This window comes from Antechinus flavipes, chromosome 3, assembly GCF_016432865.1.
Source record: "Antechinus flavipes isolate AdamAnt ecotype Samford, QLD, Australia chromosome 3, AdamAnt_v2, whole genome shotgun sequence".
Classification (NCBI taxonomy): Eukaryota; Metazoa; Chordata; class Mammalia; order Dasyuromorphia; family Dasyuridae; genus Antechinus; species Antechinus flavipes.
The window spans coordinates 598,307,369-598,325,718 of record NC_067400.1 but is presented as its reverse complement, the minus strand read 5'-3'; the positions used below and the strand labels follow the sequence as shown (position 1 = coordinate 598,325,718).

The 18,350-nt window shown below is 36.9% G+C and overlaps 1 long non-coding RNA gene across 1 annotated transcript in view; it reads right to left on the bottom strand.

Annotated features, from left to right (window-relative positions):
* Positions 1–1,772, bottom strand: part of LOC127555920 (uncharacterized) — a 149,056-nt gene extending 147,284 nt beyond the window's left edge. Inside the window, exon 1 of the long non-coding RNA XR_007952307.1 lies at positions 1,692–1,772. This is a non-coding gene — a long non-coding RNA (uncharacterized LOC127555920). The remainder of the gene's footprint in view (positions 1–1,691) is intronic.
* Between the last annotated feature and the right edge of the window lie 16,578 nt (positions 1,773–18,350).

Genomic DNA, 18,350 nt, shown 5'->3' with positions numbered 1-18,350 from the left:
GCTGTTGTCTTCCTTCACAACATTAACGACAGGTTAGACTCCTGAGAAAGATTTTTCCAATGGATGATGGACCATGAACTGATATAGAAGGAAGCAAGCAGAGCCAAGGAGAGAGTATGAACAATAACTTCAACAATGTAAATAGAGTTTTTGTTATTATATTAGACGTAATTCAGATAACAACAATAATAGCTAATATTTTAGTGGTGTCTACTATGTGCCAGGCACTGTGCTAAGCACTTTACAAATATTATCTCAATTGTCTCTTGCACCAACTGTAAGGAGTTAATGGTGCTGTTATCTTCACTGCATACCGTGTTTCCCCGATAATAAGACCTATCCCGAAAATAAGCCCTCCCCTTACTGTGTAAGATTCCTCTAAAATAAGCCCTCCCCCAAAAATAAGCCCTATTGAGATTGCTACTGTAGTGAAGGTGATCCCCTGCACTACACACTACATTACGGTACCCTCTGTATGCACGGTCCCCCCCTCTCCCGCCCGGGTGAAACGCACGCCGCGCTCCGAGCTGCATCCAATCAGAGCTGCAGCAGTGAGCGCGTCATCCTGTTCTTCCCCAGTGATTTGCTTGCTGGCGCCATTGAGAGCAGTGCCGCGGAGGAGAGCTGAGGCAGGACAACATAAAAACCCGGTATGTAAGCGGGAGTGAGGGGGCATGATGGAGGATAAAAGAAGAACTCAGGGGGCATCATGGAGGATAGAAGGAGCACTCAGGGAGCATGATGGGGTTAAAACATTATTAAATAAAGGTACTTTTTTTTGTTCACATTTACCTGTTTATTAAAATTGCTGTTGATGTTCATTAAAATAAGCCCTCCCCTGAAAATAAGCCCCTGGTGTTTTTCTGTCCAAAAAAATAATAAGACAGTGTCTTGTTATCGGGGAAACATGGTAGATGTAGAAACCCTGTTACAACAGGATAAACATTTATTAAGCACCCGTGATGTGTCAAGCTCTGTGCTAAATTTTGGAGATACAAAGAAAGGTAAAAGTTTCTGCCCCAGAAATTAGGCATGGACCCACACTTAACACCATATACCAAGATAAGATCAAAATGGGTCCATGATCTAGGCATAAAGAACGAGATTATAAATAAATTAGAGGAACATAGGATAGTTTATCTCTCAGACTTGTGGAAGATAAAGAAATTTGTGACCAAAGATGAACTAGAGACCATTACTGATCACAAAATAGAAAATTTTGATTATATCAAATTAAAAAGCCTTTGTACAACAAAACTAATGCAAAGAAGATTAAAAGGGAAGCAACAAACTGGGAAAACATCTTCACAAAGGTTCTGATAAAGGCCTCATTTCCAAAATGTATAGAGAATTGATTCTAATTTATAAGAATTCAAGCCATTCTCCAATTGATAAATGGTCAAAGGATATGAACAGACAATTTTCAGATGATGAAATTGAAACTATTACCACTCATATGAAAGAGTGTTCCAAATCACTATTGATCAGAGAAATGCAAATTAAGACAACTCTGAGATACCACTACACACCTGTAAGATTGGCTAGAATGACAGGAAAAAATAATAATGAATGCTGGAGGGGATGCGGGAAAACTGGGACACTGATGCATTGTTGGTGGAACTGTGAACGAACCCAACCATTCTGGAGAGCGATTTGGAATTATGCCCAAAAAGTTATCAAACTGTGCATACCCTTTGATCCAGCAGTGTTTCTACTGGGCTTATACCCCAAAGAGATACTAAAGAAGGGAAAGGGACCTGTTTGTGCCAAAATGTTTGTGGCAGCCCTGTTTGTAGTGGCTAAAAGCTGGAAACTGAGTGGATGCCCATCAATTGGAGAATGGCTGGGTAAATTGTGGTATATGAATGTTATGGAATATTATTGCTCTGTAAGAAATGACCAACAGGATGAATACAGAGAGGCTTGGAGAGACCTACATGAACTGATGCTAAGTGAAATGAGCAGAACCAGGAGATCATTATATACCTCAACAATGATACTGTTTGAGGATGTATTCTGATGGAAGTGGATTTCTTCGATAAAGAGATCTAATTCAGTTTCAATTGATCAAAGATGGACAGAAGCAGCTACACCCAAAGAAAGAACACTGGGAAATGAATATAAACTGCTTGCATTTTTGTTTTTCTTCCTGGGTTATTTTTACCTTCTGAGTCCAATTCTCCCTGTGCAACAAGAGAACTGTTCTGTTCTGCAAACACATATTGTATCTAGGATATACTGTGACATATTTAACATATATAGGACTGCTTGCCATCTAGGGGAGGGGGTAGAGGAAGGAAGGGGAAAAATCGGAACAGAAGCGAGGGCAAGGGATAATGTTGTAAAAAAAATTACCCTGGCATGCGTTCTGTCAATAAAAAGTTATTATTAAAAAATAAATAAATAATATTAAAAATAATATATAGGGGGAAAAAAGTTTCTGCCCCCAAGAGGCTTACATTTAATGAGAGAGATGATGTGAAAACAACTATGTACAAATAAGTTGCGTACCAGATAATTAGGAAATAATCAATAGAAAGAAGGTATTGGAATTAAGGGATAAGAAAAACTTTCCTATCTGGAAGGAACAGGATATAAGGGAAGATTAATAAATGCTTGTTGACTGACAAGTATTGTCAAAATAGATAAAAATAATTGCTTTTTGTAATTGAATAGAAATATGATTTTATTGGTGTTATTATTACTATACTCGAGTGAGGACATGATGTTCATTTTATTGGGCAAATGAAGGGGGCAATTATGTTTCTTCTTTTTTTTAATAGCTTTTTATCTTCAAAATACATGCAAAGGTAGTTTTCAACACCTTGCAAAAACATTGTATTCCAAATTTTTCTCCCTCCCTGTCCTCCACCCCCTCCCCTAGAGGCAAGTAATCCAATATAGCTTAAACATGTGCTATTCTTCTATACATATTTCCACATTTATATGCTGCACCAAAAAAATCAGAAAGAAAAAAACAAGCAAGCAAGCAAACAACAACAAAGGTGAAAATACTATGTTGTGATCCAAATTCAGTCCCCATAATCCTCCCTCTGGATGCAGATGGCTCTCTCCATCACAACTCTATTTGAATTGGTCTGAATCACCCTGTTGTTGAAAAGAGCCGGGTCCATCACAGTCAATTATCAGATAATCTTGTTGTTGTACACAATGTTCTCTTGGCTCTACTCATTTCACTCAGCATCAGTTCCTGTAAGTCTCTCCAGGCCTTTCTGAAATCATCCTATTGGTCATTTCTTACAGAACAATAATATCCCATAACATCCATGTGCCATAACTTACTCAGCCATTCTCCAACTGTTGGGCAGCCCTCAGTTTCCAGTTTCTTGCCACTATAAAAAGGGCTGCCACAATCATTTTTGCACATGTAGATCTTTTTCCCTTTTTTTAATGACATCTTTTGGATACAGACTCTGTAGAGACACTGCTGGATCAAAGCAATTCTATTTCCCAATGACATAATACTTTGCTGAGGTCCGCCATTCCCTTTGTCAATCAGAATGTAGGACCCAAACTGACCAGTTTTGATTCTTACCTTAGTTGACTGTAAGAGTTTGGGATGATTAAAAGCATCCATTCCTTCCCCTCTGCCCTGATTAACAGTGAAGAAGTTAACATGTTATTTCCAATAACAGTGAAATGTACATACACACAATAAAAAGGGATCTCTTTTCTTTAAGATGTTTCAAGGTCCATTTCAGGATGGATTCAGAAATCCAGATCCAGCTTCTGGAGAGAGCTGGTCTGCTGAAATATTTACAAAAACTCTCAGGGTTTTTCCTCCCACCTGGAACTGAAAAATGAGCCTGTCATTTGTCCTGTGGGCAGCGTGTTAAGCAAGGCTGGCCCTCTGTGCCCTGTTTATTCTGGAAATAAACCCTGGAAAATGCCTTATACTGTTCTCTAGAGACCTGGATGAGGGCCTGATGAGGGCATGACGAATGAAAACAAACCATCTTTTTGCAGAGTTGAGTCACATCCATTTAAAAAGAAGGGGAAAAAAAAGTCTTTTTAGAGTCCATATCCAAACCTGGAAGATTAAAGTGTGGAGAAGTCAGATTACAAAATGGGTAGAACCAGACAAAATAATCTTTAATACATTTTGTAAATTACTTGGAAAATGAAGATTCCCCATAACATTCTCCTATAAGGAGCCTGTTTATTTTTATAAATTCTCAATCCCCTGGTCAAAGTCGTTGAATGAGAAGAATAGCAAAAGTAAGTGTTCTTTAAAGACTATATATGGCCAAGACAGTCTTATTTGTTTTGTCAACCATGACTAGGATTCTCAAGAATTTGCATTCTTTGCTTCTCAGCATCCAGGGATTTTAATCCTGAAAGCCCATGTAACCATAGGCCTTGAGAACTTTCATTGTAGCCTGGATGCATACTGGGTAAGCCACTGGAAAATTCTTTGTAGGCTGAAAAAGAGTAGTTAACAGTGGAAAAATATTATTCAAAATAAGGTCTTTATTGATTCAGCTCCAGGTATTTTACTTCTTTCCCTCTTAAAATTACTCTGTATTTTTTTGTATTTTTCCAGTGCTTAGCAGAATGCCAAATACTTGTTGACTTGACTTGTAAATAATTTGTTTGCTTGTGTGGTATCTGTGTGATACTGTGGTATCTCCCAGTAGATTTTAAGCCCCTAGAAGGCAGGAACTTGTTGTTGTTGTTTTAGTATCCTGGGTGTCTACAATTTTTAGAGCCTACTGTTATGTAGGTAGTTGACACTGATCTTGGTTGGATTGAATCAAATGATTTATCCACGACTGCTCATCATAAAGTTGGCAGCCAGGTGGCTCAGTGGCTAGAGTTTAGGGCCTGAAGTCAGTAAGATTTGTTTTTAAGAGTTCAAGTCCAACCTCAGACACTTCCTAAATGTGAACCTAGTAAGTCACTTAACCCTGTTTGCCTCCATTTCCTCATCTTGAAAATGAGCTAGAGAAGGAAATGGTAAACCATTTTAATATCTTTGCCAAGAAAACCTCAAATGGGGTCACAAAGAGTTGGAGCTGCCTGAAATGATTCAACAACAAAGCCAATAATAAAAATAGCTAAAGTTTATATATGCTTTAACATTTACAAAGCAAACATCTCATCTGACTTTCACAACTACCTGCTGGTGTAGATACTATCTTAATGTTTATTTTACAGTTGAGGAAATTGAGACTCAGTGAGTTTCTAAAGATCAAACAGTTCATAAGTGCAGGAGACGTGATGCAAACAGAAGTCCACCTTGACTGCAAGGCCAGGACTTTTGTCATTACATCATGCCCTTCTCTCTTAAATTCTAAACAAGCAAACAAACTAACCAAACTAACCAAACCAAATAACTCAGTTCTTGTAGATTGATTGATTAGACAATCCTTTAAAAATGTTCAAATCATTGATTCATCATTAATGGGCTCTTCTTAAATCTACTGGGCTGCTTATCTATAAGCTACCTGTCAGATAAATTGGCCATAATCTATTAAATTTCTATATTTAAATAAATTAAATTGTTTTCTCTTTTTTATTAGATTTTAACTTCTCAAAAAAATAAAGTCTCTCATGCCTTCTCCTGCATTCTCCCAGGCATCCCTCTTCCCCATTCCAGAGCCCAATGTGTTCTCCATAATTTTGCCTTTCTTCTATCTAAAGATAAATCCTCAATGGTTTTTTCAGAAAGGAAAAAGCTTTCTGGGAAAGGCAGGATTTTATCTGGAACTTGAAGGAAGTCAGAGAAGCCAGGAATGGGAGATGAGGAAAGGGAGCATTCCAGACCTGGGAGATAGCTAGTGAAAATGAGCAGTGACTATGAGATGGAGGGGTGGGGAAAGCAATGGAATTTCCTCCTTCCATACTTCTGGTCCTCCACAACCATTGTTTATCTGCTAGGAATAAATGGAACTTAAACCATTTGAATCAGATAAGAGAAAACCAATTTTTTCTTTGCTCTTTTCACAAGCAGTCATTTTTAAAAATTGCCTCTATTTTTAATCAGTTTGTCTGTCAGTAAACATTAATTAAGTGTCCACTATGTACCAGGAATTGTGAGAAACATTGGGAATACAAAGAAAGGCAAAATTTGTCCCTCCCTTCAAGGAGCTCACAGTCTAAATTGTGAGGGTGAGGCCGAATGAACAATATGCACATAACTGTTGTTCAGTTGTATCCAATTCTTTTTGATTACATGGACTCTACTGGGGTTTTCTTGGCAAAGATACTGGAGTACTTTGCTTCAGTTCATTTTATAGATGAGGAAACTGAGGCAAACAGGATGAAGTGACTTGTCCAGAGTCACACAACTAGTAAGTGTCTGTGTCCGGATTTGACTCAGGTCTTTTTGACTCCATCCCAGAGTTCTACTCACTTCGGACAACTTCTAAAGATATTAGCAATGTACAGGATAAATAAGAAGGACTCAAGAGAGGGAAGAGGTGATCAAGAATTGGGAAAAGCTTCCTGTGGAAGCCAAGTTTTTCGTTGGGACTTAAAGGAATGAAAAGTCAGGAATGGGAGATGAGGAAATAGCCAGTGAAAATGTCAGCCACTTTCTACATGAGGCTTTTCATGATTCCTCCATGCCCCAGGAGACTTGAGGCAGGAAGACCAATTCAAAAGCTTTCAATAGTCCAGGTGTGAAATGAGGAGGGCCTGTACCAGGGTGTGAATGGAGAGAAGAGGACATATATGAAAGATACTGTGAAAGGAGAAATGATAACATTTTGCAAGGATTGGTTATACGGTATAAAAGTCTAGAGCGACACTTTGATTACAAGCAAGGTGACTAGAAGAATGATGTTACTTTTGACAGTCATAGGAAAACTGGGAAAAGGGAACGTTTTGAGGGGAAAATAATGAATTCTGTTTTAAGATATATTGAGTGTGAGATATCTTTAGAACATTTAGTTAAAGATGTCCAAAAGGCAATTGATGGTGTAGTGCTGAAGCTCAGGAGAAACACTGGAACTTGATATATAGCTCTAGGAATCATCTGCATAAAGCTGATAATAGAATCTATGCAAAATGATGAGATCGTCAAGAGAGATAACTAAGTGGGGATTGGAAGGGGGGAGGGAAGAAAGCATAGAAAAGACTCATGGGAACATCTGTCGTTAAAGGATGTAACATAAGTTGAGAAGTAGTCAAAGACATAGGAGAAATACTAGGAAAAAGCAGTGTCACAATGACAACCTAGAAGGAGAGAAAATGTAGAGGAGGTGATCAATAGCTAAGTGAAAAAAAGACCCAGAAAAAATGACATACACACTAATTAGAACAGCAGCAGCAACAACAACAATAATAACTAACATTTATATAACATTTTAAGGTTTGTGAAACTACAAATATTATTTCATTTGATCCTCATAAGCCCAGCTAATAAGGATCTGAGGCCATATTTGAACTACAACCATATGAGGGAAATTGAAAGAGGAACAGAGAGTCCAAGAACCCTAACCTCCTTTGGCCTCAGTTTCCTCATCTGTATAATGAAGGAGTTTTGAGGCTTTTGAGGTCCCTTCTGCTGTACAGCATAGATCCTATTTATTTTAATGGTGATCTAGAAGGAATGCTGGAAAAGTTGTTAGAATATTTCAAGCATTGACGTGAATGAATTCTAATGTAAATTATTATTAAGTAAGTTTAGTTGGTTATATTGATAACTTTCAAAAAAAAAAACAAAACTGTGGTATGGGACAATAGGAGGAATGATAGATGTAGCATCGAAGACTTGGGTTCAAATCCTGTCTTTTAACATGTGTGATTTTAGTCAAAGTCTCCAGACTTCTCTCAGTCCTATTTCTTCATCTGCAAAATGAAGAGAAGGGTCTAAAGGAGCTCTAAGGCTTCTTTATCTCTATATCCATAAATTTATGTTTCTTTGACCCACCTTTAAGGTTCCTTCTTACTCTAAATCCACAAAACTATGATTAATTTAGATTATAAAACAAGAGTGGATGGAACTCATTAGTCATCTAAACCTCTCATATTATAAAAAAGAAAACTGAAGGACTGTTAGGGTTAATGGCCTATCCAAGATTCCACAGGTATTAAGTCAGAGGCAGAATGGAAGGAAGGAAAGGAAGGAAGGAAGGAAGGAAGGAAGGAAGGAAGGAAGGAAGGAAGGAAGGAAGGAAGAAAAGAAGGAAGGAAGGAAGGAAGGAAGGGAGAGAGGGAGGGAGGGAGGGAGGAAGGGAAGGAGGGAGGAAGGGAGGGAGGGAGGAAGGGAGGGAAAGAAGGAAAAAAAGGAAGAAGAAAGAGAACACCTGAAGCCAGGAAGACCTGAATTCAAATATGACCTCAGACATTTAATACTTCCTAGCTGTGTGACCCTGGGCAAGTCACTTAACCCCAATTGCTTCAGCAAAAAAAAAAAAAAAAAAAGAAAGGAAAGAAAGGAGAGAAAAAGAGAGGAAAGGAGAAAGGAGAAATAAAGGAGAAAAGAAGAAAAGGAAGGCAGGAAGAGGCAAGGAAAGAAGAAATGGAAGGAGGAGGGAAGAGAGGAAGAAAGGAATAGAAGGAAGGAAGAAGAAAGAAGAAAGAGAGGACGAGGAAGGAGGAGGGAAGAGAAAAGAGGAAAGAAGAAAGGGAAGGAGAAAGGAGAGAGGAGAAAGAAAGAAGAAAATAGAAGGAAGAAGAAAGAAAGGGAAAGAGGAAGGGAAGAAGGAAGAGAAGGAGGAAAAGAGAAAAGAAGGAAAGGAGAAAGGAAGAAGACTTAAGAACTCTGGTCATCTTGGAGATCAATCATGATTCCAGAAGATTGATGGTGAAGAATACTAACAAACTCTTCACAAAGAAGTAGAACGGAGCATATTTTTGTATATAGACAATATAGGAATTTTCTTTTCCTTTTTTATTCCTTTTTTTTTTTTGCTTGACTGTTCTTAATTACAATAATTTTGTTTTCCTTTTTTCTTCTTAATTTATTATTATGTTTCTTTAACCGCACATGGATGGATATGGGAGATAGAATTTAATGTTTGATTATAGAGTGGGATTAAAAAAGGAAAGTGATAGAAAAGGAAAGTGGGGGGGGAAGAGGGAGAAACAATACTATTACTATTACTACTTATAATAGTACTCATTAACATTTACATAGTGCTTATAAGAAAGAAAAGGGAAAAAATTGAATTGTTTTAAAGTTCCTTCATTTTCAGAATTCCTACAGCATTTTTCAAGTAGTGGGGGGCTGACAGCACCTCACTCCTTTTCTGACATTCCTCAGGAAATTATCATGTAATTGAGACAATTCCAGGAGCCCAAAACATGGAACCTAAAGATTTTAGCTGAGTGCTCATTTCCTATCTGATGCTATTTACTCCTGAAAGCAAACAGAAACACCAACTAATCTTTTGCTCTAGTCTTGGCCTGAGGGGAAAAGATGAATGAACCATCTTTGCTCGGCCCTGGGTCTCTCAGATTGCCGACTTCCTGTTGGGTTGTGAAATAGAAAGGTAAACATTTAAATGAATGTGGCCAGCAAGTAACAATCAACCTTATTGTGGAATGAATTCTGGTCTCCTTCCTTCCCTTCCCCCCCCATCAACCTTTTGTGGGGGGAGGTTGGGGGGAAGACAAAGGACCTGGGAAGAAAGTCTTGGTCAGCCCCAGGTAGCTTAGCCAGAAGGTCAAAGTCAGAACCACCATGGGAGGTATGCATTCTTATTCCTAAACCAAAGGGCTGGGTCATTTGAGTTCTTTGTGGAGAGTTCTCCCTATTCTGGGTTAGCTTGAAGAGCCCTCAAGGTAAATAATGGCATGCCCTGAAGGAAAGCCACTCGGAAGACTTCAGAGACTCTGAATTGAGTAATTTGATCATTTGAGTGGGGAATTAAGGATTTACATAACTAGATGCAATTCTGAAATTTAGGATCAAAGTTTGAGAATAGGATGTTCTCCAAGTCAGTCCTTTCTTTGTGTCCCCATTTGGGGTTCTCTCGGCAGAGATAACTAGAGTAGTTTGCTATTTCCTTCTTTAGTTCATTTTACAGATGAGAAAACTGAGGTGAACAGAGGTAAGTGACTTGCCCAGGATCACACAGCTAGAATCTAAGGCCATATTTGAACTCCAGAAGATGAGTCTTCTGACTTTAGGTTCATAGCTGTCCATATGAGATTATAAAGGAAACCAATTATAGTTTCCATAGAAATATAATTCTAAATAAATATGCATTCTATATAAACTATATAGAAATATAGTTATCTACCTATTTATCTATCCATCTATCTATAGAAGAAGTCTAGAAATTCGAGGTGGAGAACCTTTAGAAAATGGATTCATAATTTAATTGTAGAAACAGTTCACCCTATGGAGAATTCATGGATTGCTTGTTTTTTCTTTTTTAATGTATTTCTTCCGCTTAGTTCCAGTTTCATTGTCAACATTTCTGGTGTGTGTGTGTGTGTGTGTGTGTGTGTGTGTGTGTGTGTGTGTATTCATCCAGTGGAAGGTCCCCCTGTCAGTTGATACATTATAAAAATTCATTAAGTATATTCGTAGGAAAGGTGTTCCTTACATGGCAGAATAGATTAGTGCTTTAAAATGTTTCTGTAGGGAAAGTTTTATCTGAATTTCGCGTTGACTTTAATAATAAATTTGGACTGGTATTATAACCACAGTACCTGACACATTATAAGGATTTATTAATTTTTTTTCATTCTTTTATTCACTAATTGATTTATTCACTCCTCTGGGAAAAATTTTGACCTTAAGACTTAAGGTTATAAGTTGTTCAGTGATGAAGAAAGCCATCTACACCCAGAGAGAGGACTATGGGAACTGAATGTGGTTCATAACATAGAATTTTCCCTCTTTCTGTTGTTGTTTGCTTGCATTTTTTTTTTCGTTTTTTCTTCTTGATCTGATTTTTCTTGTGCAGCAAGATAACTGTGAAAATATGTATACATATATTGGATTTAACATATATTTTAACATATTTAACATGTATTGGATTACCTGCCATCTAGGGATGGGGGTGGGGGAAAGAAGGGAAAAATTTGGAACAGAAGGTTTTGCAAGAGTCAAAAATTACTCAAGCATATGTTTTGTAAATAAAAAAAGAGACTTAAGGTTATACTTAAAAGTTAATCACAGCTTTTCAATCTTTCATTTAAGACTTATATGAATTGATGCTGAGTGATTAGCAGAACCAGGAGAACATTGTATACAGTAACAGCAAGAGTATGTGATAACCAGCTGTGATAGACTTAGTTCTTCTCAGTGCAGTGATCCAAGACAATTCCAGTAGACTGGACAAATCCAGTAGATGGAAAAATGTCATCCGCATCTGGAGAGAGAACTCTTGAGACTGAAGGCAGATTGAAGCATATTAATTTCACCTTTAAAATTAAAAAAAAAATTGATTGCCTTTTCTTTCTTGTGTTTTTTTCCCCTTTTGGCCTGATTTTTTCTGGCACCACGTGATGAATATGGAATTATGTTTAAAAGGATTGTATATGTATCTATCTATCAGAGTGCTTGCTGTCTTGGAGAGGGGGGAGATAAGGGAGGGAGGAAGAAAAAATTGGAACACAAAATCTTATAGAAATGAATGATGAAAACTATCTTTACATGTATTTGGAAAAATAAAGTATTGTTGAGGGGGAAAATTACAATAATGGGAAATGTGATATTTAAATAACAGAAACTTAGAGCTGGAAGAGACTTTTGAAAGCATCTATTTCACCTCTCTCTCCTACTTTTGAAATCAAGGCTAGGAAAGAAGGAAGCAAGCATTTATTAAGAGCCCAGGCACTGGGATAAGTGCCTTACACAATAATCGTGGGAGGGAGGTGGTGTCATTATTTTTATCTGAAAGATAGGAAACTGTATCTGGACTCATCCAGCTAGCAATTCTTTTAGATGGGATTTGAACTCAGATCTTCCAAGACCCAGCTTTATCTCCCACAGTATTTAATTGCTTTGATGTCAAACTAATAAAGATTCTTATTTGAACTATTTGAACGTAAGCTAGCCCCCACTAATTCAAGTAGGTTATCTGAATTTCACTTTGACTTTAATTATAAATTAAATGTATTATAACCATAAATTAAATAAGAGTATTATAAACTATAGAAGCATCCTCAACATCTTCAGGACCCTTGCACATACTAGGTTTGATTTCTACAATCTATTCCCTCAAATTCTGCAAGGAAAACATCACGTGTTCGAACGTGACCATGGATTGTGAGTCCAGTCCTCATGTTTGCACACTGCCAAGTGAATAAGGAACAAAGCTATCTGTTCTCTTAGCACAGAGAGGGAACAAATCTATTGATTGTTGATATTCAGTCATTTCAGTCAGGTCTGATTCTTTGTGACCCCTTGTGGAGTTTTCTTGGCAAAGATGTTGGAGTGGTTTGCCATTTCCTTCTCCAGCTCATTTTACAGATGAGGAAATTGAGGCAAGAAGAGATTAAGTGGCTTGCCCAGAGTCATGTAGCTAGTAAATGTCTGAGATCAGATTTGTACTCAAGAATATCACTTTGATATTTGAATCTTTCTGACTTCAAGTCTAGTGCTCTTTCCACTGTGCCACTGAGCTGCCTTCTCTGTTGATTGGGGAAATGACTAAAAAAAAAAAAGAAAAAAAGATGATATATAAATATTGTATAATATTATTGCACAGTAAGAGCTGATGACTCTAAGGGGTTCAGAGATTCATGGGGTATAAACTGATGTTGATTGAAAAGAATAGAACCAAGAGAACAATATGTCCAATGTCTACAACAATATAAATGAAGAGATCACTAAACTCTGAGCAACTGAAAAACCAGGTTTTAGAGAACAGATAATAAAACCACAAGGTAGGGAGGAGAGAATGACAAGGACAAAGTATTATATACATTGCTAAATGTGGCTACTGTAATCAGACTTTTTTGTCTTACTTGTTTTTCTTTGTTTTAAGAGAAATTACAATTGGGTAAGAACATAAATTACTGAAGATGCCAATTACTAAAATAATAAAATCTATTATATTAATAAAATGCATTAATAAAGTATATTAAAGTGGAATGACATTATCTGGGAAAATGAATTGGTTTAAACCCTTTAATATTGTATTAAACTGCATATTAGGTATGTCAAGGACTCAGTCCTATCAAATACTTCCCTTTCATATGGAGGAATGATACTATATGTACAAAGAAGTCATCATCATTCATTTATACTTTTCTGGGCCTGTCATCTTTAACAACACTCAGAAATCATTTATTCCTTTTTTTAATATTTTATTTTATTTTATTTAATAATAATTTTATATTGACAGAACCCATGCCAGGGTAATTTTTTTTTTACAACATTATCCCTTGCATTCGTTTCTGTTCCGATTTTCCCCCTCCCTCCCTCCACCCCCTCCCCTAGATGGCAAGCAATCCTATATGTGTTAGATATGTTGCAGTATATCCTAGATACAATATATGTTTGCAGAACCGAACAGTTCTCTTTGTTGCACAGGGAGAATTGGATTCAGAAGGTAAAAATAACCCGGGAAGAAAAACAAAAATGCATATAGTTCACATTCGTTTCCCAGTTTCTTTCTTTGGGTGTAGCTGCTTCTGTCCATCATTTATCCATTGAAACTCAGTTAGGTCTCTTTGTCAAAGAAATCCACTTCCATCAGAATACATCCTCATACAATATCGTTGTCGAAGTGTATAATGATCTCCTGGTTCTGCTCATTTAACTTAGCATCAGTTCATGTAAGTCTCGCCAGTCCTCTCTGTATTCATCCTGCTGGTCATTTCTTACAGAACAATAATATTCCATAACATTCATATACCACAATTTACCCAGCCATTCTCCAATTGGAAATCATTTATTCCTGAAGCAAGACCAAAATATTGTTCCTATCATTTTCATATATCAGCTGCCATGAGTCAAGCTAAAAATAAGACCAAAAATGTGTTCATTTTTCTGTCCTAAACACCTCCTGTGATGATCTCTTCCTTTGTGGATAGTCTCTATTTCTTTTATACTGTTTGTATCATTATGGGACAAGGGCTCAAGTAATGGACCATGGTCTAAGGATTTAGAGATCCATCTATTCTTATGGGAATTTCTCTCTCTCTCTCTCTTCTCTCTCTCTCTCTTTCTCTTCTTCTTCTTCTTCTTCTTCTTCTTCTTCTTCTTCTTCTTCTTCTTCTTCTTCTTCTTCTTCTTCTTCTCTTCTTCTTCTTCTTCTTCTCTTCTTCTTCTTCTTCTTCTTCTTCTTCTTCTTCTTCTTCTTCTTCTTCTTCTTCTTCTTCTTCTTCTTCTTCTTCCCCAAAGAAGAGACTTCTTCTGTCCTCTTCTCTCCCTCTCCCTCTGCCTCCCTTTTCTTCTCCTCTCGCCCAGAGGATATCAAAAGGATGACAAAGAATTAAGTCTGAGAAATTCTCTGGAGAACCACAGGAGATGTACCTGGTACCTGATCACAAGCCCCTCCCATGCCAGCCCAGTGAGGTATCCAGCAGTAATTTTTGGCTAGCTAGGGACTAGAAAGACACTGATGCTTTTATTCTAGTGGCAGATGTTATTGTATCTGGGAGGGAGAAGGTAGGAGGCAAATAATGTGAACAAATATGGAGTCATTCTGGATCCTTTACTTTTCAGACCCAAATAATTGGCAAGGGATAGGAGAGGGGGGAGTAACCTCTCTAACAAATTAATCTTTGGGCATAACTAAGAAATACTAGGCATAGAAAAATAGATGGAGATAGTTAAGATATCAAAACTCAAAAAGTGGCAGCTTGTAGTTGGGGAAGAAATTGAACTCCTGTGGTAAAGGGGAAACTAACCAAACTAGTTATGAATCATGATTGAATTATTAAATTCTTTTTTTAAATTATAGTTTCTAATTGACAAAATATGCATGGTTATTTTTCAACATTGACCCTTGCAAACACTTCTGTTCTAACTTTTCCCTTTCTTCCCTCCACCCCTCCCCTAGATGACAGGTAGTCCCATATATGTTAAATATGTTAAAGTATATGTTAAATACTATATGTGTGTGTGTGTGTGTATACATATTTATTTTTTAAATTATAGCTTTTTATTTACAAGATATATGCATAGGTAATTTTTCAGCATTGACACTTGAAAATCCTTTTGTTCCAACTTTTTCCTTCTTTCCCTCCACCCCTTCCCCTAGATGGCAGGTTGACCAATACATATTAAATATGTTTAAAGTATAAGTTAAATACAATATATGTATATGTATACATATTTAGATAGTTGTCTTGCTACACAAGGAAAAATGGATTTAGAAAGAATGTTAAAAATAACCTGGGAAGGAAAACAAAAATGCAAGCAAACAATAACAGAAAAAGTGTAATTGCTATGTTGTGGTCCACACTCATTTCCCAGTGTTCTTTCTCTGGGTGTAGCTGATTCTGTTCCTTCCTGATTAATTGGAACTGAATTGGATCCTCTCATTATGGAAGAGGGCCATTTCCATCAGAATGGATCCTCATATATTATTGCTGTTGAAATATATAATGATCTCCTGGTTCTGCTCATTTCACTCAGCATCAGTTCATGTAAGTCTCTCCAGGCCTTTCTGAAATCATCCTGCTGGTCATGTCTTACAGAACAATAATATTCTATAACATTCATATCCACAATTTACTTAACCATTCTCCAATTGATGGGCATCCATTCATTTTCCAGTTTCTAGGCACTACAAAGAGACCTGCCACAAACATTTGTGCACATACAGGTTCCTTTCCCTCCTTTAAGATCTCTTTGGGATATAAGCTGAGTAGTAACACTTCTGGATCACAGGGTATGCACAGTTTGACAACTTTTTGAGCAGAGTTCCAAATTGTTCTCCAGAATGGTTGGGATTGTTCACAACTCCACCAGCAATGTATCAGTGCCCCAGTTTTTCCACATCTCCTCTAACATTTGTCATTATTTTTTCCTTTATCTTAGCCAATCTGAGAGGTGTGTAGTGGTATCTCAGAGTTATCTTAATTTGCATATCTCTGATCAATAATGATTTGGAACACCTTTTCATATGAGTAGAAATAGTTTCACTTTCTTCATCTGAAAGTTATCTGTTCATATGCTTTGACCATTTATCAGTTGGAGAATGGCTTGATTTCTTATAAATTAGATTTGATTCTCTGTATATTTTGGAAATGAGGCCTTTATCAGAACCTTTAACTATAAAAAATGTTTTCCTAGTTTATTGCTTCTCTTCTAATCTTGTCCGCATTAGTTTTGTTTGTACAAAAGCTTTTTAACTTGATATAATCAAAATTTTCTATTTTGTGATCAATAGTGATCTCTAGTTCTTCTTTGGTCACAAATTCCTTCTTCCTCCACAGGTCTGAGAGGTAAACTATCCTATGTTCTTCTAATTTATTTATAATCTCATTCTGTATGCCTAAATCATGAACCCATTCTGATCTCTTTTGGGATACAGTGTTAAGTGTGGGACAATGCCTAGTTTCTGCAATACTAATTTCCAATTTTCCCAACAATTTTTGTCATAAGTCAAATCTTTAAATTAAAATTAAAAACCCTAGTCCATCTGTCAGCTAATATACATTTATTTAGAACCTACTATGTTTTAGGCACTGTGTAAGCACTAGTGATATAAAAATAAGTAAAAATAAAGACAATACTTAACTTCAAAGAATTTATAATCTAATTCATAGAAAAAGATCTGAAAAATGGGGGAGAGCACAGAAGGGAAGGAATACCTGGAACAGGGGTGTGATGTTGAAATCTAAAGTCCTAAGACAAACCCAGGAAGAGGAAGGGAGAGGGCTGGAGTCTGAGTGTTTTTAGTTAATAATAACTGGACTGGGAATGGAACCTAGCAGCATCTCACATATGCATGGGGAAATGGGCTAAATCATCGAGAGCTTGGTGACTTACTCAAATATCTGCTTAAACTTTCCTATCCCACCTCTGAATGTTATTAGATAAAGCACAGTGAATCCCTGTGCTTTTATGGTCTTCCAACAAAAATGAGAGACAGTGAGGGATAGAGAGCTGATTTTGAAACCAAGAAGGTTTGCATCCTAGCACTGTCATTATTCTATATGAATCTAGACAAGTCATTTAAGGTCTCATTATTCTAAGGTGACTCTTGGTTACAAAGATAGGAAAGAAGCTTATATTCTATGAGGGGGATAGCATATATATAAACCACCCCAATCCTACTCCCATCTTCTACAGCTAGCAACACTACAATGTGGTCTCCAGAAACTTGAATTTTAGAAGTGAATAATTTGATTTGGTCTCAAAGGAAGAAGGGAAATAGAGGAATCAGGACACAGCAACCAATCCATCAATAAGCATTTATTAAATGCCTAAATATGACAGATACTAGAGATACAAAGACAGAAATGAATCAGTTACTGCCTTCAAAGAGCCTTCACTCTCCCAGAAGAGCCAATGTGCCCATGTGCAAGTATATATAAACTATATGTGCAATGAGTATTAAGTAATTGGAGGTGGGAAGGAGGCTGGCTGTAGAAGCAAGGATATGAGGAAAGGTCGCAGGTAGTGATGGGACTACAGGGTGTAATAGGGAATCAGGATTCCAAGAGCAAGAGATGAGATAGAAGGAGGCCACTCCAGTGAAAAGGAATGAAGAAAGAAGTCAAGAAACACTGGCTAAAACTCCTGTCTAGCTGTGTCTAGGAAAAACCCCAAAGCCCGTCAAGTACAAATCCATCTCTTTACCTCTGAAGACCCTGGACTCTAGAGAGGCTGTCACGTGTCCATGTTCAAACAGTTTATTATCAACAGAGTTGGAGACAGACTCCAGATCTCATCTTCCTTTCAGTTCTTCCTTCCTCCCTGATCAAAATTTTAGTTAAATGATATGTCCATACTTGCATTTTTGTTTTTCTTCCCAGGTTTTTTTACCTTTCTAAATCCGATTTTTCTTGTGCAACAAGAGAACTGTATAAATATGTACATATATATTGTATTTACAATATACTTTAACATGTTTAACATGTAAGAGACTGTCTTCCATCTAGGGGAGAGGGTGGAGGGAAGGAAGGGAAAAGTTGGAACAGAAGTGTTTGCAAGGGTCAATACTGAAAAATTACCCATGCATTATCAATTAAAAACTATAATTTAAAAAAAGAATTTGACTTAATAATCCAATCATGATTCAATGGTTCAAAGGGTCAGTGTTGAAAAATTACTCATGCATATGTTCTGTCAATAAAAAGCTATAATAATAATAAAAAGAACAAAGGACAAACAACAACAATCAGTATTACTTGGAAGATGGCAAGAAATCCTATTCTGGACTATTGGACTATTCCAGGCCTACTGGAATATTCAATGTTTCTTCCAAAGTTCTTGGAACTTTCTAGTGTTTTATATAACTTTG